Source organism: Ambystoma mexicanum, chromosome 5p (genome assembly GCF_040938575.1).
Source record: "Ambystoma mexicanum isolate Mex_15411 chromosome 5p, UKY_AmexF1_1, whole genome shotgun sequence".
Classification (NCBI taxonomy): domain Eukaryota; kingdom Metazoa; phylum Chordata; class Amphibia; order Caudata; family Ambystomatidae; genus Ambystoma; species Ambystoma mexicanum.
Window position 1 is genome coordinate 1,288,920,257 of NC_090930.1, and position 24,423 is coordinate 1,288,944,679.

A 24,423-nucleotide genomic window follows, 5' to 3' on the forward strand; every position below is an offset into this window, starting at 1 on the left:
GACCATAAGGGTTCAGAAAGGTTACCAGAAAAGAAATACATCAATTAACATTCATTCTATGTAAGCGCCACTTGACATATAGGCAATGAGCGGCTGTGATAGGACTACATGTTAAGCCTTGTGCACACAAAATGTGACTTATTTGCATTGTCTCTGGTAAGTTTGAATTCACCGGTAATGTTCTTTGGAATCTATGCGTTCTGTTCTGCACCCACTTGTATACTATGTTTTCTGAATATGTTGGTGCTGCACTCTATTTGCATGTGTATGTGGCTTCCATTAAACATGGATTTGTTCTTTCATTTATTAGCATTTGTGTATGTGTATCTTATCTTTAGCATGAACGTATTTCTTCCAATCCAGATGCATGCACAGTTTTAAAGGGGTCTACAATCAAATGCTTCCAATCTCTTTATATTTATGGGCTGGGAATGTATTATTCTTCAGTACCAAATGCTTAGTTCAAGAGCCCCTTAGCTCCCACAGTGTACCTGACTCTGTCTATGCATTGAAAGACAAGGGAATGCAAAGGATTTGCACATCACACAAATCTTAATGAATACAATAAATTCTTTCAACATTCATTTTGTTGCACAAACAATTGATCTAAAACTATGGCACTACCCGGCTGCATTACATTCACAATGTCTCCCAGGTAATAGTATTATGCATTTATAGTACAGTCCAATGTGACTCTATACTGGTATGTATATAAGGAACACCAAACAAGGGGATATTAGCACCATTGTGCCTGTGTTAAAGGTGCTTGTATTCTCAGTCCTTTCACCTTCCCTGTAATGTTTTTTCTTCAAATTTAAAAATGTGGGACTTTGGGTTGGTTCACCTTTCCTAACTTTTGGTTTTGGGCGAACCCAGTAAGCCATATATAATTCCTACAGCAAACCCTCCTTCCAGTTGGCTTATTTGGAAATCAATGCCACATGCGCTGATTGGCCATCCTTTTATGGACTGCTCTGACTTCCTTGTCTAAATTAACAAGTCTTCCCACTTGGAAGAATTAGTTCTTCTACTCTCCAATCTCCAGTGTGTTCCACTTCCTAACCTTTCTCATCCAATGTTACATAGTAGTCCTCCTCCTTTCCTAGGTATATGCCATTACATCTCCCTCTAATCCCACTTCTTCCGTGTCAGAGGTGTGGTTTTCCAGGCACCTGACATGTAAAGGTGGGAGGGAAGCCTGCCCATGTTGAAAAAACATGGCAATGTGTTATTTACAAATCTTTTGATCCATATTTGCTAGTTTGATAAACATTTATTTTCAAAATACAGCAAGTCAGGGAAAACGTTTAGAGACCTTACAGGACATGGTGGGATGAAATGTGACAATTTCACAAGATTTTTGTTTTATGGGTTATTTGAAACATGACCACCTACAGTCTTTATTAAAGAGTGTGACAGGAGTTACTCATATTTACAAACTGTCAACTCTGCAATCAATTGGATTTTTTTGTGTTGCATTGCAGTGCTTAATTTCATGATCATACCTTTTGGTAATTTATCTCTTATTGCAAAATGCATTTGTTTCTTTGGTGTGCAATTGTGGCTGTTTGTCAGCGGAGTACAGAAAAGACACATCGCCTACATTTTCCCTTTTCATATTACCACTGTCCACAGCAAAACACTCTTGGTCCCAATTCTCCATGACATTTCACCTTGACAAATCCAAGTCAGATGTCTGGTTTCGGGCATCTGAATGTCAATCATCTCTTCAATTGACTTATCTTGGCTAATCCATCTTTTACAAGCCTTTAACTTTGATGGATGATGACATATGATACACATTTTCTTTGAAGCTAAGCTTTGGGCCCATTACATGGCATCTGGAGTAGGGCGTGTTTATACAATCTCAGGAGCCAGCCCAAGCTGAATGGAAATAATCCATTATGTGTGTCCTTTTTGTTTTGTGCATTCTAACTGTGTCAGGCCATGAATGGTAAACATGCAAAGTGTTTTGAGTGTTGTTTCCAGGAGTTTCCAGGCATCTCTTTTCAATTTGCTTAGTAAAGCAGACCTGAAGTCCAAAGACGGCTTCAGCTTTATTCTTGAATTTCAGATTTCCCCTGATTAAATTAACTATATCCACTTTTAATCAGAGTATTCTATACTAAGATTTCCCATAATGGTAAAATAGTGCTTATACATTTTAAAAGTACGTTTGACATGCTATAGAAAGCCAGTTATTTAAAACAAAGGCACGTGTCTCTACTTAAAGCTGCACTTAGACTTGCATCTTCATACCAATTTGTTCTGCACTCAAAATGTTAATGTCCGGTGCTTAATATTTTGGGCTCAGGAATTCACATATGACAGAAATATGGTTCACCAATATTAATCAATGTACTCAAAACATGTATTAATTGTGGACATATACTATGAAATACTTTTCCAATACAATTTCTGTTTCTGTCGGTTGCAAAATAACTGAAATAAAATATGTAATAGGATTCTTATTTGAACATGATAATCAGAAAAATGCATGCTGTGGCAAGTTTTCTTTTGATTGTGACAGCAAGCAAGAGAAGACATCTCCAAAAATTAACAGATTCCATACCTATCAGTTCTCTTGCTCTTCCAAGAAGATCTTACACATTTTATTTATTCTAGTCTTAATTTCTGTTAGCTATAAAATCTTCCACAATTCGCCTTCTGTCACTACTCTATGACTTATGTACACTACCTCAGAGTAGCATAGGGGGTGCCTGTTGCCACCGCGCACTGTGTTTACTAATGTCCAGAGACACCCTGCTACAGTTCAGTACTGTAAACTCAGTCAATGGAATGGGATGCAATAATTGGCACTGCAGCAGCCCATTAACCATACCGGCTGTAATATCAGAGACAATTCCCCAGTCCAAAGCATCAGAATAACCTGTGATGTTCAATTGTTACTCCAGTTACCATCCAACCTACCTATATCTTCTTGACAGAATTGCACATTTAGTTCAGGAGTCTGAAACTTGCAGCTCTCCATGATCCATCAATGTCGGCTATAATGGCCAGGGCTGATATGAGTTGTAGTACAAAACATCTACAGAGCCAAAGTTTGCAGACCCCTAACATAGAACATGTGGACACCTTCATCCAACCATGGTGTTGAGTATTGGCTATCCATTATTTTGGCCAGCCTCTATGGTGGTGCAAAATATACAGCTAATTTTTACTGTGCAGTCTGATCTAGTAAATTGTTACAGTACATACATCACAGCGAACACATCTATAGACGTTGTGTGAGAGCGAGGGGCCAATGGGCCCCTCTCTACCATCACTTCTCAGTACAAAACTCGGACCAAGTGCCTCTAGTGGTGGGTACGCCCCTCGCCCTTATGCAATGTTAACTTTGGGTTACATTCGCGTAGATGGGACCACCAAGCAGGACACAGGGCATCCATTTTTTGTACCCCCTTTAACCCCATCTTGGTAACCAGGCCTCAGTGCGATAGTACAAAATGCCTCTCGCCCTTTTGCCCGCCGCAGTAGCTCAGAGCACATGGCCCCCACCCTCGTTCCCACTCCAACTGGAAAACTCTGCAGCTCCATTCTCACGCTGAAGCCGGAGCTGCTTGCAACAAATAATAAATGTAACACATCCCTTTTCCTCTGAGATCACTGTCCTGCATGTGAACCAACATGAGCCAAGCACATAGCTCGTCCATCTCCACAAAAGTGTCCTTGCCCTCTTACCATCACCAGTTGAAACTTATTGCCATTCTAACCCTGTGTCCTTGCAAGGCATTTCTTTCATGTGCCAGATTGCCAACCATGCTATGAAGCCCACCCAACAGAACCCCACCTAACATTAGACCCCTGCTGCAGTATATCGTGCCCAATACTAACAAGTGCCACATACCTGAGATTCTTGTGAGACTAACCCTATAGTTCAATGACAGTATTATGGTGGTCAAGGCCCATAAACCTGTGACCTGTATAACTCAAATGTTGTAGATGATATAAACTCTTGAGTGATTTGTAAAATGATATGATACACTACTGAGGATCTTTTGATCAACTATTATTTAGTGCATGCATTACTCAGAATGTATTTTCTTAGCTTAGCTTAGATAGTGACCACCGTGTTTCACAGCGACCTGACCTTCACCCATCTGGAGCACAGATGTCTGATGTCAATCCTCGCACCAACCAAGCAACCAACCCGGAGGAAGAGATGATGCCCACACCTAAAACACCACCGTGGCTGACCAATCCAGGTCCAACGTAGCATCATATGTTAAAGATGTCAATGTACTATATAAATGTGTTGTAACCTTGATGTGGTCAGAGCACTCTCAGAGATCTAGATAAACTTTTCCTTGATCTCTCGCAGCCTGCTCTTTTGTGCCTTATTCCCTGTCCAGGAAGTGTCTGTTTTATTCATTTTTATTGGTGACCCCCTGCGACGTGATCGGAGAGGTGCCTCGAGGCCGGCACCGAGCGGTGAGATCCGGGATGCCCCCAGCAAAACCATCACCTCCGCGGCTGACTAGCCTGTGTGCACTACGAAGAAGGGTCAAGGGTTCCCGGTTGACGAATACCCGACTGAAAAGCTGCTCGCCGAGGCGGGCCACGGCTTGGTTGGGGTGCGAGCCTGACTGGGGTCGGACTGCGAGCGGCGACCCTCGGGTCACCTGACTGAACACGTGAGTGCCGTTTGCGAAGGTTACAAAGGAAAGGTAAGGGGGAAATAGGGGAAACAGGTGGTAACGGGTAATAGGGAAGAGTAGGGCCTATGTGAGTGATGATGAGGCTTTTCTGATCTGTCCTTTATTTGGCCATTAGGTTTTGTAAGAAGTGAAGAGAAAAAAGAGAAGTGGTATCCTAGCCCTAACAGGGTAGAAGGTGGCGCCGCATAGCATTGTCTCGTCCAGTGCAGAATAAATAAGTGAAGATACAGAGAAAATAGTAGGAGTCTCGTATATTGAGTAGACTCGGAGTAGTTATTTAGAACATTCTTTTTCTGGGTACGAAAGGATTCTTGGAAAAGAGTAAGAGGGTGTAAGAGGTGGGGAGTGAATGAGAAGAGTAGGCAAAACTAAAAAGGGGTGGAAAAAAGAGCAAACAGGGAGAAAACGCGTGCAGGCAGTGCATGATAAGTGTTATATGTGCTTTTGTGTTCTATCTATTTTTTCGTCAAGGATATCCAAGTACTGTGATTAATTTCTGGTTAAAGTGGCAAAATATGCAACAATGAACTATTGAATTTGAACATGCAACAACTATAAGGTTAACGTTGAAAAGTAATTGATATATTTATCTTGATACATATATGTGCATACAAATTACAAGTAACTGAGAAGATTCGTGGTGTATTATCCAACTAGAAGGAAAAAAGACTAGTGAAGAAGTGATTAAGGGGAAAGGGAGGTCGAAAGGTAAGTACAGACAAAGGGAGGAAAGGAAACACATCGTCATGGGGGAGTAACACCACTAGCACATATTTGTCAGCACCTTCCGTTATACAGTGAGAAAATACAAAAATATCATGACCAATGGTTGACGGAGATAAAAGGGGACAGTGTGACGCCAATTTGGCCAGAAGGTGGGTCATTCGACAAAAGAGTATTAGATTTAGTATCCACACACTTGTTAGCAAGGTATAAGGGGAAACAACTACAAAATAGAAGGGAAGTACTAGACTTGTGGCAAATGTTTGAAGAAGTTACACCTACAGCAGAGGTAAATAAAGAAAAAACGAACGAAACACAGAAAACGCAGGAAGAGGTAAGCGGAACGCCAAAGGGCGAGTCCACTACCACTACAGCTGAAGGTGATACAACCAAAATATATCCTTTTAATGTCAAGGCCAGCAGTAGGATACAGTGAGCCCCTGTACATACCAGCATGTCCCACTCCCACACCCACAACCGGAGCAGTTGCCACAGCACCACCACCCTATGATAAAGGAGGTTTGTATGGCCCAACAAGCGCACCGCCCGTGAATTTGGCAGACTTCACTGGAGAATTAGACCGCCAGCTAGCGCATGCACAGATGGAAATAACGCGGCTAAGAGCATTGTGCGATAGAGGCCAAATGCTGCCAGGGGGAGGAGAGGTGCCACCATTATCCATAGCGGATCTAACGCCAACATTGAGCACAGCAGGGGAAGTGGCGCAAGCAATCTCATAGCCAGCGTGATCAGTATCATCACAAGGAACACGCATACCACAAGGGCAAGAGAAAGAGTGGCGATCAGGGGAGTTCCTGTTCCATCTAAATGACAAACCCGTGAGGATTATACGCCCACCCACCCCAGAAAGTAAGAGAGGAGAAGGATGTGAAGGGAACAATGAGCAAGAATCAAAAATAGAAGAGGTGTGGAGTGACTTAGACGAATATGAAGAGGCAGCTGCCGAGACCGGGTCTCCACTGCCAAACCGCCGGTACCCAGATACACCATCGCCACTACTATGGCAGGGTAGACTAAAACAGCGAGGGGGAAATATGATTGGTAAGTAAAATAAAGAAAGATGCGGTAAGTATGGTAGGAAATAAACACAAGTTACAAATGTCATTGATACATAAAGGAGCAGGTAGGCCACACTACATTCCATGGGCTCAAATGGATAAAAACAACTTGCTAAAGGTCCTCCCCCCACTATCGGGAGGGGCTGGGAAATGGATACACGCCTTTGAGAAAAACACAGCAGGGGTGCCGCCAGTGATAGGGGATGTAAAGAGCTTATTAGTGTCAGCAATTGGTGACCAAGCAGACACAGTGTGGGAAAAGGCCGGATTCCCCGGAGTCACGATGAGTTGTGACCGCCACGATGCATCGGCGTTCGATAACGTTCGAGCACAAGTATGGGATGCATTGAGGCGCACGTTTCCAGATATTCCAGATTTACATTTAGTGATGCAGTGCACAATGGAGGAGAACGAGGATCCTACACAATTCATACTGCGGGTGCAGGATTTATGGAGAAGCGAAACTGGCACGGCGTGGAACCAGTCCACCGCCTTGTTTTATTTTATCATTAAAAAGGGGCTCCCGAAGGAGGTGCAGAAGGCCTTGGACAAAATAGCTGGGATAGAAGCCAAGGGCTGGCCTGAAATACAGAGTATAATTGTGCACCACTGCAGGAGGATCAAAGAGAGAGAAAAGGAGATAGCACAAAAAAGGCTGGCAGGCGAAGCAAAGCTGGTACAGAACAAATTAGTGAAGGTCGCCGCCGTTATCACCAGCGCAGCCACAGACCGAGAAAACGAGGGGGACGAAGGAGCGGGAAACAGACCAGCGACAATAGCGGCACTGAGGGCCACAGGAGGAGAAGAGCAATACGGTGGACAACAGTGGCAAGAAAGACCGGCAAGAGGAAGATGTGGGTACCGTGGCCAGAGAGGGGGGTTTGGAGGTATGGGAAATAGAGGGTTTGGCAGTCAGGGAATAAAAGGCGGACCACAGGGGTCATGCTGGAACTGTCGGAGATAGGGACAATACTCCAGAGATTGTAGAATGCGGCCTTCAGGGTATTTACAGGGGCAACAACCCATGGAGAACGAACAAGGTTGGGGGTGCCCACACCCAGGCAGCCCCTATGGACTACCGATGGGAAGTGGGAGACAGCAAGACCAATGCTATAACGAACCTCAGATGCAGCAAGGACAGCAACCACCACCACAACTTATGGCAAGACAAAATGCAGTATTAAGCACAAACAATAATTGCTATGCAACATCCGCAAACGGTGAGCCCGCACCATACCGTGGCGTGACCGTGATTGGAGACAATGTCTTCTCAGTGCCAGGGCAAGAAAGACATTCAGATTAGGACAGCCCACAGGGAACACTTGCATGTCCAGTCCTATCCACCACCCTATGTGCAGAAGAGGAACCACTAGTGGGGGCAGAGATAAGAAATAAGCAGTTTATCTTTATGGTAGACTCTGGAGCGGAGAAATCATGTCTTATGGAAGGGCGGTTTCCACTCTCAGGCAGGAATTTAGAGACGCATGGGTTCTCTGGGGCTATTTTAAAAGTTCCTTACACTAAAGATCTTTATATAATGGTGGGGGGAAAACCGTGCGCGCACCCTTACTGTATCACAAAGACGCGCCAATCAATTTGCTGGGGAGAGATTTGTTAAGCAAATTAAATATGACCATCTCGTTTACAGAACGAGGAATAGTGTGTTCAACACCAGGAGTATGCCCAGTACGAGCCATGTTGATGATCAGCACAGTAATGAATGAAGTTGTGGTGCAAGGAATACCCATTGATATAAGCATGTTTATTTATGGCATCAAGGTATTAGCAAGAGCGGTGCCAGAGATAATGAGAAAAGAATGGAGAACATCATCAGATTTCATATTCCGCCCAATTGCACACACTGACGTCGTGCCAGGCACGATAATGTCCATAGACATCGAGGCAGTTCAAGTATCCAGCAAACGTATTGTGGTCATAGGACTGGACGCGCATGGGTGCGAGTGGAGAACTGTGTTATGCATAGACCCAAACATAATGCTACGAGATATAACAGACGAGGAATTATTCACTGATGGTGAGAATGATGGAGAAATAATAATGGAAATAAGCATACCATGTGATATTATGATCCAGTACATAGAGGTACATAACCCACTGATGGCTAGCATTAAGGCCCCACTGACTATATTTGAGGAAGAAATGGCAAAAGTAGCCCCTGAAATTTGCACCTCAGGACCCCACGATGTAGGGCTACTGCATGAGGTGACACCAATAAAAATAAAACTCAAGCCAGGTGCAGCACTGCCGAGGGTGAAACAATATCCCATATCAAGAGAAGCAGAGGAGGGAATTAGGGAGACCATAAATGCACTCCTGAAACAAGGCATCATAGTGGCATCAAACTCCCCATGTAATACAGCGATTTTCCCGATCAAGAAAGCAAAAGGAGGGGCGTGGAGGATGATCCAGGATCTCTGCCCACTCAATGACGTCATTCAAAAAGAGTTCCCATTAGTGCCTATCCCGGCATCAATATTGTGCAGTGTGCCAAAAGAATCAACATGTTTCACTGTAATTGACTTGAAGAATGCTTTCTTCTCATACCACTCGACCCAGGATCCCAGTACCTGACAGCGTTCACATTAGGGAACAACAGGTATGAACATCGCAGACTCCCGCAAGGGTATTGTGAAAGCCCCAGCATTTTTAACAGGGTGTTACGGGAAGACATTGGAAACACAGATGTAGAGAGAGCAATCATTCAGTACGTAGAGGATTTACTCGTCTGTAGCAATACAGAAGAAACATGCAGAGAAGACTCGATATCACTACTGAATGTGCTAGCTACCAAGGGATACAAGGTAGACAAAGGGAAATCGCAATACTGTCTCGCCGAGGTTCTATACCTCGGACAGCTAATATCAAAAGATGGGAAGCGAATACTCCCAGACAGAGCAGCTGCTATACGCAACATAATAATCCCAAAAACTGTGAAGGACATGCAATAGTTTCTTGGCATTTGTAACTATTGCCGAGCATGGATCCTTGATTATGCAGCATACACACGCCCCTTACTACAAGCATTAAAAGAGACACAGAAAAATAGAGCAGCAATAAAATGGACCCAAGAAATGATAACACAGTATTTGAAATTAAAAGACCTCATTGCTGATGCCCCAGTCCTCGCGAACCCAGATTATGAGAGGGAATCTTTCTTGTTTTCACACTGTAATGGGACACTGATGACAGCAGTACTGACACAGAAAACATCACTAGGTCACAAACCATTGGTTTACTACAGTGGGACACTAAATCCAGTAATGCAAGGCCATTTCGCATGCGAACAGGCTCTCACAGCTGCGGCCTTCGCGATTGAAAAGAGCGCCACCATTGTCATGGGATGTTCGTTAACGCTATATGCGGAGCATTCCCTGTTCGCCATCCATGAACGATCAAAATCAACACTAATGACACAAAGAGCAACAGCATATGAAGTAATAATTTCAAGCCCCAACGTACACGTTGTGCGGTGCAAAACAGTGAACCCAGCAACATTTATTACAGAGCCATGCATGACAGAGGACATACAGGAACACGATTGTGCCACATATGAGGGGGAAGGTGATGACCTCCTGAAAGCAAGCGAAAATGCCCTACAGGAGGGAGAAATATATTTCATAGATGGGTCAGCATCAATAAACCCTGAAACCCCGAAACAGGGGAAAAACACATTGGAATGGCGGTAGTGCGCATGGAGGAAGATGACTATGAGACAATTGTGCAAAAGTGCCTCCCATCCCATTACTCAGCACAGGCAGCCGAACAAACTGCCCTGATTGAAGCACTGCACACAGTCAAGGGCTGTGCGGTGACAATATACTCAGACTCAGCTTATGCAACTACGACAGTGCACTCAGGGTTGTCACAGTGGCGTAGAAGGGGATTCAGGAGGGCAGGCGGTTCTCCAGTACAGCATGCAACATTGTTAAATGAGCTAATAGATGCATTAGCAGTACCATCTGTAGTGGCAGTGGTGAAATGCTAAGCCCATACCAACAACACAGATGCAATCTCATGGGGAAACGCGGCAGCTTAGGCAGCAGCGAAGGAGGCCTTGTATTTCAATGTGACACCAACACTCGAATGCATTGTAAAAGCAACCACCACAGATCCACAAGAAGAAGCATACAATAATACCCCGATAGTGCAGATAATAGAATTACAAAGACGAGCACCACACGAGGAGCAAGAACGGTGGAGCAAACGGGGATGTAAACAATCAGCCACAGATCTGATTTGGAAACAGGAGACAACAGGAAAGGTTGTAATGACTATAGAGTTACTAGAAATAGCATTTCAATAGCTGCATTTCCCCGGCCATGTAGCAAAGCAACACATTGCCGCAGACATCCAGGAACACTGGTTCGTCCCCAATTTGCAAGAGCACCTGTCGAAATTCATTGTAGAATGCACAACATGCCAAACATATAATTCAGGAATGACATTGAGAACACTGCGCGGGACCCTACCCCGACCAACAGGACCATTTAGAGAGCTCCACATAGACTATGCTGATATGGGCGAGTGATGTAATAGAGCAAGATATTTGATTGTGGTGGTGTGCCCCTTTTCAAGATGGGTGGAAGCGGGCCCATGTCCCCACCCAGACGCAAAGTGTGCAGCCAAGTTCCTTGTGCGGGAGGTGTTTTCACGATGGGGAATATGCGATGTGATTAGATCCGATAATGGTACGCAATTTGTGAATGACCTCTTTAAGGAAGTGACATCACTCTTGGGGGTAAAACACAAACTATGCTCAATTTATCACCCAATGGTGAATGGGATGGTAGAAAATATCAACGGATTATTAAAGAGTAAGTTATCTAAGCTGTGTAACACATTGAAGAAAAACTGGGTGTAATGCTTGCCCCTAGCACTGTTCCAACTCAGGACGCAACCATGTAAAGACCACCACCTAAGCCCCCACGAAATTGTGACTAAGAGGCGAATATAAACGCCAGTATCCCCGATTAGAAGAGCATCAGATGCGCACAGGGCTGCCACAGTGCTGGGGGAAGAGTTCAAGGAATACCTGACCCAGTTAACATGCGCAGTACGCAGCATAGCGCGACAAATGGCACCACCTTTTACTGAAAACGTGGCGACGGATACTATCACACCAGCCACAGACAGTTCAAGCGGGCCACTGATGCCAGGAGCACATGTGTACGTCCGCAGCTTTGTGAGGAGGTGGAATTCACCCAGGTTTCATGGCCCTTATGAGGTCATATATAGTACACCCACCGCAGTGAAGGTAAAAGGATTGAAGTATTGGGTGCACTTATCAGATGTGAGGAGGGCACACGATAGTACAATCCCCCAGGAGGAGCAAGATGGTGCCACTGGTACCACAAATGAGGTTGAAAACAAATAAAAAAATTGTCAGTAAAGAGAACATGCAGAGATAAAAGTTATGATATGTATTTTGTTCTGCACAACTTATCTCCTCCTTCCTTCTTTTCTATGTTTTCCTCCTCTCCTCTTTAATTGATCGAAATATTCTCCATACACCTCAACTATCTCTCCCTCTCTCTCTCCCACCTTCGTTCCGATTACTTTCTCTATAGCAAAAGTACATGTGCAATAGAGTAAAAGAACAAACATGACTAAAATGATGATTAAAACATGAAGTTGAACAAAGAAGGTAAATACATGTATATATTGTGATGACTTAACAAATTTATATCGCCCCACCAGGTGAAAAATGGCCCAACGATCTACAATCGAGGAGAACTAATTAATGCTAGATAGTGATAGGGTCGCCATTAGGGCTAAAAGGTTCAGTAACGTTGAATGTGTTTTGAAATGTGCTGCAATTTTGATGTCAGTAATGTTGTTTTTCGCAGTTTGGTATTATACCCTTTTATCTTTTGTTAATGACATGCAAAGGGGAGGAAGCGGGGCTAACATGATACGAGAAGGATCGCAAATGATATGGACTGGGGTAAAGACTGTATGGAAAGAGTCACATGAGATTAATGTCAACAAAACAGATGTGATGCAACCCTCAGAATACATCACTGTAGGATCAACAAATGTGTCAGTATTACGTTTCAATATATATATATGAGTAATGCTTATGAATATAACGAATATGATGGAGATTATTATTGGCCAAATGATTTAATTAACACTAGCACCAATTTACAGACAATCAGACACGCTACCTCACCCAACATTGTTGCTACTGATGACGATACACATGCCATATTGAATAGCAATGATACAACCTGGGCTGGAATGTTTCCAATACACTACAAAAGGGTGAAAAACAATAACCTGGGAGGGAGGAGGAGGAGCAAAAGGGGGCGGGAGGGAAAAGATACGACATCGATCATGACCTGGGGTTAGACGAAATAGAAGATCCCCACCACCCTGATAAATCAAATAAATGGCATTCCGACATGAGTGCCACGGCGAAGCAAGCAACAAATGAAAGCTGCTACGTCTGTTCACTCATTCCGCACGCATCAGGAACACCGAAAATGTTAGTACTGCAGGAAGTGCCCTTGTCGGAGGACCAATGTTTAATTTATCTGATTTTATGCAGAATAAAGAGCATGTTCCAAGCGCACACCGTCACATTGAAAAAACTGGAGAATGAGAAAACGTGCACAAGCAGACGCCAAGGAGTAATTTGCCTCAAAGAACCATTTCTTGTCATTAAGGGGATGCGATATGCAGAAAACAAGTGGCACGAAGAAACAATTGAATGCAAAGCAGAAGCACATCGAGGCCTATCAAATGACACTTTCCAATGGATAAAAGATATATGTGACCCCATCTGGTCGCAACCTGTCACAAAGCTAACGTGGGTCACAGCATTAGAAAAACCTATCAAAATACAAAACGAAGTGCCACATGAACTGTGTTTCCATGGAGAAGGAAAAGTGAACATGGGGGAGACAAGGAGATGTAACAAAGCGGTAATCATACCCGACATGAAGAAAGGCACAGCTGCACTAATGGATATGTATTGGGTTTGCGGCAAACAAACTTACCTGCACCTCCCCGCATCGTGGAAAGGAACTTGTGCTCTAGCCACCCTACACACAGCCCTGATGGTAATACCAGAAAGCCACATCCAAGGGGCAGCTGAGCAATCGGCTGGCATATCGGCAGCAGGGCGATCGGCTGAACCATCGACAGCGCCCCAACTAATAAGAACAGAAGCTCCAGCATATGAACTATTGTCAGAATATGAACTAAAGAAAAGATTGACACGAAGTAAAAGATCCTCCAATTACATTTCCTCCGAATCATCGGAACTCCTTGCTGTGATCCCGCGGAAATACAAGCTCTTTTCATCAGCAGAGACATTCTTCGCCTCACTTCTTGTCCCGCGACTGCAAGCACGAGCAAACGCCAAATGGTTGAAGATAGTGCGCTGGGAGCTCATTCAACGGGCTAACGACACTGAAGAGGGGTTCAACGTGATAAAAATAGAGCTCCGCGCACTGCGCCTAATGACAATGCAAAACAGATATGTCCTAGATCTCCTCACGGCGATGGACGTCGGTGTTTGCCGAAAAATTGGGGGGGCGTGTTGCACATTCGTGCCAACTGAAGATGCTGATAACGGAACACTCTCCCATGTGATAACAGCAGTGCCCAATCTAGGGGAGAGAATGAGAGCGGACGGAGGAGCAGAAGAAAGCACATGGTTCGACACTTTGTTCAGCTGGATACCATCATGGGTAAATGTGGCAACGAAAATACTGATCCCCATCATCGTCTTTGTGCTCCTGTTCTTTTGTGCTTGCCAATTGGGACTACGGTGTTGTGAGAAAAGCATGCCAACCTCAGCTATGATGATGGTAACAATGGGCCAACCGACAATGGTAGCTACCATGATAGATGCACAAATGCAAACAGGAGAGTACACTAAACCACAATAAAGGATGACTGCAATTTACAGGCAATATGGGGATATAGTTGATGAGTTGTATCATATAACGATAAAAGAACCAAGGGAGTTGCAATGGTACCAAGAAGTATGGGTAGATCTAGATGGGGATGGAGGTATTTACTTAATGTGTACACCAGATGAATATGCCAGAAGAGGAAATAGTTTAAGAAGCGTATGCAAAGCATGGATGCCCATAAAAGGCCCCCCCTCGTGGGACGAGGCTGTGGCAGAGGCTGAGTACTACCGAAGGGAGAATGAAAAGAATAAAAAATAGAAGTATTTGTTCCTTTAGATGTAACGAAAGGGGGGAATGTGTGTGAGCAAGTTTATTCATGAAAGCAGATTATTTATTAATTAAGCACTGTAACACTCTTGGAGTGCATGATAGTACACAGTGTCATCAGTGTAAGCTAATACAGGAAATTACCAATTTTTGGGGCACCTGCGTTCCAGCCAAATAGTGCATCTTGCAAACAGTTAATATAAATGGAAAACAGCATGGGTTATAGTACCTGACTGTGGCACAGTCTCAAGCTAATTGGGAAGCAAGGTGTACAGTGACCCATGCTTCCACTCCTCAAACAGGGTCGAATGTCCTGGTGGATAGCCCTTAGAATGTCTCTGATACCAGATGGACACTCCAGGGACCCGAGCGCCAGCCACAGTTTGTCCTTATTCTTTTTGTCAAAAGCAGTGCTCAGGTCCATGAAAGGCAAATATATGTGCTCATGTTTAACAAATACAGTATGAGCAATAAACATATATATATATATTTAGAGCGTGTTCTGTTGTCCCTATGCCCGGGTGAAAACCCAGCAGAATGTTTGAGAGGATGTTGTTTTCTTCCAGCCAACATTAGTTTATACTTTTTCTCCAAATTATGACTTCAGGTTACCTTTCTGAAAAATTGTGTTTGTTCAAGCACACCTGTGTCCTATAATAAGCATTGCAATGGCAGTGTGGGCCAGTCTCAACCTTAAAAGGCTGCACTACCTTGCTCACCATTGCTGTTATTTCACTCCTTCCTCGGTTTTGACTGCATAGAATCTCTCAAGGTGACCATTAGCAATTTCTACTTCAGAAGCACTTGTAAAAGCCACAGGAAATCAGACTTCAACAACACGCTATTTGGTCACCCCAACCTCTCAACGAGCACATGGGCCACAGCCTCAAAGCCATAGGGATTGGAGTGGGTGCATTACAAAAAAATATCACCTGCAAGGACAAGTTCCTTGGCTTAGAACTCGGTACATTTGAACTTTGAAGTATAGAATGTTTGCCTTTTTATGTTCCCTCTCCCTCTCTGTTTCTTGCACTGCAATGGTACAGTGCATTGCTGTTGCATACTTCAAACCAGTTTAACTGAGGCCAATGGAGAGTGGTGGAAGTGGAGAACAGATACTGTATATGAGAATTGCTGGTGATTTACATTAACTGAAGAGTAGAGTTATTGGCAGCAGAGGAGCAGGTACAGTATTCAGAAAGTTTAAGGCATTGAAACAACTGGTACTGGCCTCCTCAATAGTTAGTGGTTTTGCAAATGGTGGATTAAGTTGTAACTGGATGAATGTTAGCTCACTCAATAATGTCGGTAGTTGCAGAATGCAGTTTCTCTGAAATTACCCCAAATACGGTACATTAGGATTGTATTCTCCTTTTCTTTCATTACTTTTAGAACAAGGAAATTGACAAGACCCCCACCGTCACCACGATGACTGTCTGCATGCACATGTGGTGGATGACTGCAGAGCTGGAGGAGTTCAACAGAATGCTCAAACATTTGAGCTGGCAAGTGCACACATTAAAAGACCATCTAGATTAGATTGTGAAGCGGGATATCATGAGCGAGATTTTTAATCACCCTGCAGTTGCATGAAGTCATGGAGCACCATGGGGGTGATATACTGTAACCCTGACCCCACCCTTAAGACCATCTCCTTAGCCATAATTGTTGACAAACTGCAGATTTCCTTTCCACAGAATGGTTCCCCCCACATTTTCCACACAATGATCCCACATCAAGGTGGCCCATTACCATGTCTCCTTTGGCATCTTTGTCTACACACCGTATGTCATGTCCACTCCTGAACACCCCACACCCACACAGGTCCAGAAGGGTGTTTAAGTGAAGGAGGTATATCTGTCTGACTGTGCACATTCTACCTTTATGATTTGCGTCACTGCTGGTTTAGCTGCCATATGGGGGTGAGTAGGCAGATTAGCCACTGCTCATTCTTGTACTCCTGCAGAGCAGTAGTCATTGTGACACACTGTGGGCAGAGGTTGGAGTTGACACAGACAGTGCCTACAGCTTAGTCAGCCAACACTGGAAGAACTTCCAGGTACTTTTACACAACGGGGCGAAACATAGACTCACTTATTGGTTTGCAATCTAGTGCCCTCGGAGAGCTATGCCAGGGAAGCAGACTTCCCCATGACAGTAAGATTACAAAACCTGAAATGCTTAAAAGCCTCCAATATGTTCTGGAAGCTAAGGTGGACGGAGGAGGCCCTGGGGGTCAGTATTGGTCTGGTGCCCCAAACCCAGTCACCGATTTCACAGAGGGGGAGATTTGTAGTCAATGGAAACAGTAATAGAGACAGTTGTTCCCACCATTCTTCCCAGGTAATATCCTGACTCTTAGTCAAATCATTAGCGTCAGTTAGGTCACAGGCCTCAGACAGGCACCTGGGTGGTCTCACTGGGGTGGAGCTGGCTATGGGAGCACTTCTTCTGGAGGAGAGAAGAGTGGACTTAGCAGAGCAGAGGAAAAAAGGTGAGAGACAGAAATAGAAGGATCTTGTAATGCTGCATAAGTTGTAACTAGAGGAAGAGAGTGAAGTCTACAATCAGACCGCTAGTGGTAAGGGAGGAATATCCAGAGATGTCACTCAAGGAATGCTAGATGTTGTATCTTCAAGGACTAAATCCAACCATATTAGGTGCAAGATTACTTGAATTCTACTGGGCTTGTAGTTGACAACTGTAGGCCCTAAGGAGTGAGGAGATTTACTGCATAAAGTCAGATGTGTTAACAAATGCTGGAGGAGGCCCAGGTAACTGGAAACTATCAAAGTTGTTTTCTCAAGGGACACTGTTGATCATCAAGTAACAACATGGCATGCACAAACTGTAGGTTGGACTGCAGTGTCCCATAAACTCTATAAGGATGTTCTGATAGTGGGTACATCTCTTTTCATGGGCCACAATAAGGAGAACAATTAGGAGAAAAAACAAATATGGAGGTCCCACAAACAGAAATACATTAGTCTCACAAGGATCAGGTTGAGGTACTCTTCTAACTGATTTTAGGTTTTCCTCCGGTGATATAAAATCCGGATACCCTCACTGGTGCAGAGCCAGTCTACTGTCAACACTGTGGTGGATTCTGAGTCCAATCATAACAATACATTTGAGCAAGAACATGACTTAGTAGGACTGTGAGAATGGAAGTTTCCTAGGTTTAGCAGCAATCATCCCAGCCTTTTTAAAAAAATATTTTTCAATGCAAAGTTGTGCGCTTTAAAAAGGGCAACATTTAGTGGTCGTTGACATCTTGAAGGGGATTCCTGCAGAGGGTCAAGTGGAGGTTGAGGCTGCTAGAATCATGGAGGTTGCTTCTCAGGATGGGAATGTGGCATTGAATGTCATTTCCAGGAAGACCCTTCTCCCACATCGCCTCTCTGATCCATATCATGCATTGATAGAGAATCTTCCACAGAATCCAAAGTACAGTTGGAATAATTGGGGTTACTTGGAGGAGCAGTATGTAACAACCAGACAAGAGGCTAATGTAGGAATCAAAATATGTGCAACTTGACAGAGGCAGGATAAGTCTTTAGGAGAAGTTGTAAATGTCAAAAATGCAACCAGAGATAGATTGACCCTGTTAGAAACTTCTTTTTATAGCCCCTTGGGAAAATGCTGTTATTTAAATTATTATCACCCTGGTTTTCATGACAACCTAGTCTGTTTCAGGAGCATCTGGGGTATTATAGATGCAATTTGTCCAAAACTACATCCTCTCTAGCAAGATGAGGACATGGACAATTAGCCAAAGGTCAAATTAATACAGAGGCAAACAAGCACTAGCACCCAAACAATTACTAACACGTATGCAATGCTGCCCCCTTCAACTGTCCAGAGAGAACAGTGAAAAACCACCTACAGGAAAGGTTTCAAGAGATGACTGAGAAAATGAAAGTTGAGTGGAAACAGCAAAGAGGAAAAGTTTGTTCCACATCAAATGATTCAAATAATATATTTTCACACAGCAATTACAGAATATTTAGATTCAAATGCAGTGCCAACCTAAGCCACGCATAAGAAGAATCATATTATGTCAGAGGTAAGACTTGGACAACTGAACAACTCAATTTTAAAAAATGGAAAGTCAGCTTTGTAGTCTATAGGAAATAGTTACAATTGATGATATCTGTATGAATAACATGCATGGGTGTGGTACAGCAAAATCAGAACTATTTGTACAGAATATATTACACATGGAATCTCATGAACCTCAGACTAAACATCTAGAATCCTGTGGCTGGTGCTACAACATTAGGAATGTTGGGATGCCTCATATCATGCAGTGTTGATCAGAAGAGTTAAACGATTGTGTAACCAGCTTCTTGACGAAAACCTTAGTAGACCCTAAGCTGTGGCATGCCATGCCTAAAAGACACAAAGGGCTCATATAATTCAAAGATTCTGAGACTAAAAGCTAGAGAGATTTAGGATTATTTGAACAATTACTTGGATTATTCTTGACGTTCCATTTGAGGGAGCTATTGGTAAATGCTTGTAGAGCTAAATTATGAGGCACATTTATGTATGTATTTATAGTGGGTTCTGAAAGAACAACTTGATGGGTTGTCTTGGTTATAGCTTGCATTTCATTGCTTATGTTTTTGCTGAACTAAAATAATGAAATGCAGGCACAGGATACAGCATTTCTAATTTGCTCATCTGTTTCTCTGAAACTGAAAAAACCTATTTGATCAGCCCAGTATCTTGTTCATGTATTTTTGCTAATCTGTTGAAGTGTCTTCCCAATATTACCTGCCAGTCCCACCCAAGCTTTTGTGTTCATCATAGTATATTTGCAACCATTGTGCTACTATGTTAGCTTTATCTGTGCCTTTTATAAAGGCCAACTGTACTTATTATAACTCACATTCTTCTAACACATTACATGGCCAACTCTCAGGGCCCTGTTGGCTACTTCATACTAAGCCCTTGCAGGACAAGGCCGCGGTGTTGAGCAACGCAAGTGTGCAGTAGATGCTGCCTGATTTACATAACACGCCTAGCCACATCCACGCTTCCATGCCTATATGAGCCGGGTTTTGGAACCTCTCAGGCAAAGCCCTCGCAGGGCAAGCCACAGAGTTGAGAGATGCAGGTGCAAAGGAGACACTGCCCAATTTACATAGCAAGCTTCTCTATGTTCACGCTTCTGTGGCTATAAGAACCGAGGTTCCGACCCTCTGCAGCAAAGCCCTCACAGGACAAGGCCATAGTGTTGAGCGACTCAGATGCGCAGGAGAAGTTACCCGTTTTATGTAGCATGCTTCGCTACATCCACGTTTCCATCCCTATAAGAACTGAGATTCAGATCCTCTTCAGCAAAGCTCTCGCAGGACAAGGCCACGGTGCTGAGCAACACAGATGTTTACTAGTCGACTTTCCACATCAATAGAAAATACTCTGTGATCACACTTCTTCTCTTTTTGCCTCTAATTTATACACTGAACAGGGTTTAACTTGTCTTTTTATGTAAACCTGTCCACTTGTAGCCTAGTGACTCCGGAACTCTTGGGCCAGGTTTCTCAGGTACTACTCTATTTATCTTCACACAATATTTCCAGTTACTTTAAAATTACCTCAACCCTGTTCCCTTAATTTGCCATTAAGTATACTATATATTATATATGCCCCTCAGTCTACTCACCATTTGTCTGTCAGTTGACTCAAGGCCTTCGATATCGTCTCCTCCTCCAACCGACCACTTCGCCTTCTATCTGCAGAGCGCCTGTGGAAACCAGGTAGGGATTTCATTAAAGAGGGACACTGCCCAACTACTCGGTTCTAGTTGCAAGATTTCTATTTGACCTCTCTCCACAGGAAACCATGCAATCTTCCGGCTAATGGCAGAGGATTCCAGCTCATCCAAAATACTAGAGCCAACCCTGTTTGGATCGAAACCATCTGACACCGCTACCACGTGAACCTATGGTCCTTTTTGGGTAACGTGTTATGTAGTGGATGGGAAGCAGAGTAACTCTTACACCAAATAACAGAACCAATTCAGGAAGATGGCAAAATATATATGGCACATATATGGCACATTTTATAGCAAAAATTCATCATACGTGACGTCATACTACGTGGAAAATAAAAACTTACGGGGGATTTTGATGCACTCAAGGGGAACATCTAAATATACTTTCCATAAGGGGTTGGGTTGTGATTGGACATCTACTGTCAGGTGGACAATTTAAGACCACCTGTAGTGCAAGTCATTGTCACCACTTATACACACAGTACATCATCGGCTTTCAAACTATAAGGCCCTTTGTTACTTGGCCCTCTAAAATTGGTTGGCACGCTCTTGCCATTCTGGAACACTTGGCTCACTTGGCAGCACGTAATCTCATACCCAGGTGCTAGGCGGTGGATATGACTTTGCCTCCCCATTCAATTAGCCCAACATCTCTCATCACCCATGCCTTCTGCCATGAATATTGTCTTTGAACTTGACCCTGCAGAGTATCCTTTACTCTGGGAATATAAGGGAGTGTGAGCACACTCTTATCATAGTTCTGAAACTGCATGCCCAACACTATTTTTATCCTCGACTCACGTGACAGGAGACCACAATTTGACCCATTTTGCAGCATTTAATTGTATTAAATAAATACACTTGACACTCATGGTGTTCTTTCTTTGCACCATAACAAGGAATAATTCAGCATCTCACGCTCACTGTTCTTCAAAGATAGATAACCTGTCTGCTTCAGCCTTAACATCAGGCCAGACAGCCATTCTCGATTCTTCTACAATCTCAGCGGATTCTTTGCTGCGACACAGCTTCAGCCTTCTTCTTCATGGGCTTGAACTTACTAAATTTGTGACACCGATTTACAGATTTTATATAATGTCGGCACCGCCTGCAGTCTATTCACTATTTGTAGCTAGCTTCTATGATCACTTAGTCTACTTGCGTTGTTGCATCAGTACAGATATTAAACGGCTTGCATTTTCTGCAGTGCTTTTCACACCTGCAATCTTCTTCTCGCATATGAAAGTATACTTGATTCCTTATTTCATCATCAGTTTCCATATAGTCCATACACTCTCTTCTTCAGCCAATCTTCTCAGTGAGTCACGCTCGTCTCTTGTGACATCACCAACTTCTCTTTCTCTCTTTTCATATTCCTTTGGGGATATCTTCCAAGAGATTGTCATATCTTCGGGAAAACATCTGATAAGATTTTCTCAGTGGATACATTTTCTCGAAGATTCTGAGTGGAATAGTCACAATGGCTGGTGTTAAACATGGCACGATTTCGGGCTTCCATCATATAGGTGGTAGGTGGGCGGGACTTCCTGCAGGGGCAGTTGACTGCTCCTCTACATTTGCATAATAGCCTTGCACCTTTTTATTCTTTATATCAACTCACTATCAATGGAACTGTCTGGTTTGATGCCTGACGTTCCCAGGATGGCTGGTCAGAAGGTCTGCATTCTATTGTACGCAGACGACACAGTCCTAATAGCCAGAACCAAGTCGGCTCTGCAAACATTGCTGAATGGGATAACTATATGAGAAGTAAAGAATTGAGAATAAATATTTGGATATCCATGGCAATGTGCATAGGTAATAGCAGACCTCTGGGAAATGGCTTATCCGTGGATAGTAAGAGACTGCATTGGGTATCTTCCTTCCACTACCTTGGTGTCACAATCACACACAACCTAAAATGGTCTGTTCATATCAAGGAGCAGGCAACAAAAGCTTTGCAAACTAACGATTCAATTCTGAGATTTGGTACAAGGATGGGTGGACTCCCTATAAAGCACGTGTCCTGCATTTATGCTGCAAAAATCATGCCGCTGTTGACCTATAATGCTGGTGTCTGGGGTTATCATCAGACAATGGTAATACAGGTCTCAGAAGATACATTCTTTAGAAAAGTCATGGGCGTATGGCAGGGTTTTCCAGGGTACTTGCTGCACAATGTGTTGAACCTAGCATATTGCAGTCAATTATATATTGGCTGCTTCTCTGGGATCAGCCTGATGTATCTTTAACCCAGACTTTAGTCAAAAACATAATGTTCTCAAATCTTAAGAGTTTTTCTCTATGGCTGAATTAAATTAAGCTTTCCCTTTGCAGACTTGGCTATCAAAATTATCTAAATGAAACAACGATGATGTTTGCGGAATAGGAATTTGTCCGATGTTTCATTTCTGATCGTGCAAACGTTAGGCGGGAAATTGAGTTGCAAAAGACCAGTATACAATTTTATCAATAACATGTTATCCCTGTCGCCCCAAGAACGATTAAACCCACTCTCTTAGAAGCCCAAGAAAAAAGGGGAATTATCTCTGCCTTTAGTCAAATCTACTCTTTACATACACACCTGTACATTCACTGCAGAATAAAAACCTTGCAGGGCAAAAATGTGCATGTTCTGAGTATAATGTTCATGATTTGCAGCATTTCTATTCTTCTGCCCTGTGTTCTCAAGCCTGCGAAAGAAAATACTCATGTGACCTTCATGAATCTTCTTTCTGCCTCGAACTTACATGTGGCGCAGTGTCTTTCCTTCTATATATTGAAAATGCTTTTTCATTACGTAATGACCTATCAGAAGTAGTTACCTCTTGGGTTATTTTAATATGTTTTGAACATTGTAAAAACGCCCTCTGTGGAAGTTTCTTAATTTTCCCTCTTTTTTCCCTTCTTTTTGAATTACTCATTTCATTAATGGTTATACATATGTAAATCTTGTTGTTCTTTTGTAGAGTTTGATGGAACTTCATGATCCGAATAAACTTTTTTTACCTTACCATATTTCTCAAGGACAATCCATCTTTTGAAATGGCAACACCTTAAAGTTTGTGTCTTAATATAATTAAATTGAAGAAAACACACTATTGGAAATTACGATACTGTAGATCGTGCACATAATTGTAGAGCCACCTTATTAAATCATAAACTATTTAGTACCTCAGTCCTGTTACTAATCGAACATTACTACATCACTGATACATAGCTAAGGACATTTTGAAAAGTAACTGGATGCCATTACTGCTTTGGAAATGGTGCATTCACACAATCAGCCATGCTTTGTTGTGTGGAACACACAATTACAACAGAATGAGAAACAGGACAAAAACAAGTCAAGCAAAGTGAGGCCATGAAGAAATAATTGTGAGACAACACTTGCATTACAATTCACTGCAGACATGATATCACTGACCAACATTTTCCTTACCCAAGCAGCAATGTTCTTTGACAGATACTTTGCAGGCATCAACATCTTACTTGATACGTCAGCTTTTAAAGCTGTAATCTATTATAATTTTAAGTAGAAATGGCAAAGGTTAAGAAAAACAGTTGCAAGTCAATTCAATATTCTGCATATTTTTCATGTCATGGTTGGTCTATAAACATATTTGTTTGCAAATACCAAATTCTGAATATTATTTAATGTCTTGGCCTGATGTATGAGGAGGAGGCAAATTCACAATCAGTGGTAAAAGTTGATTGCAAATTCACAAAAAGCATTCCCTCTGTGCACATATCCAGGGGCGACAATTCCCCAAAATGCCAGGTGTAGTGGAAGTGACATCATACACCCAATGGCATCAAAGGATGTGATGTCATCACATGAAATGACATTGAAGCCTGATGTCATCATCTGAAGTGTTTGACAAGTGTAAATACATAAAGCTTACATTTCATAAAATATCACACCAGCACCTACACAGACATAAGAC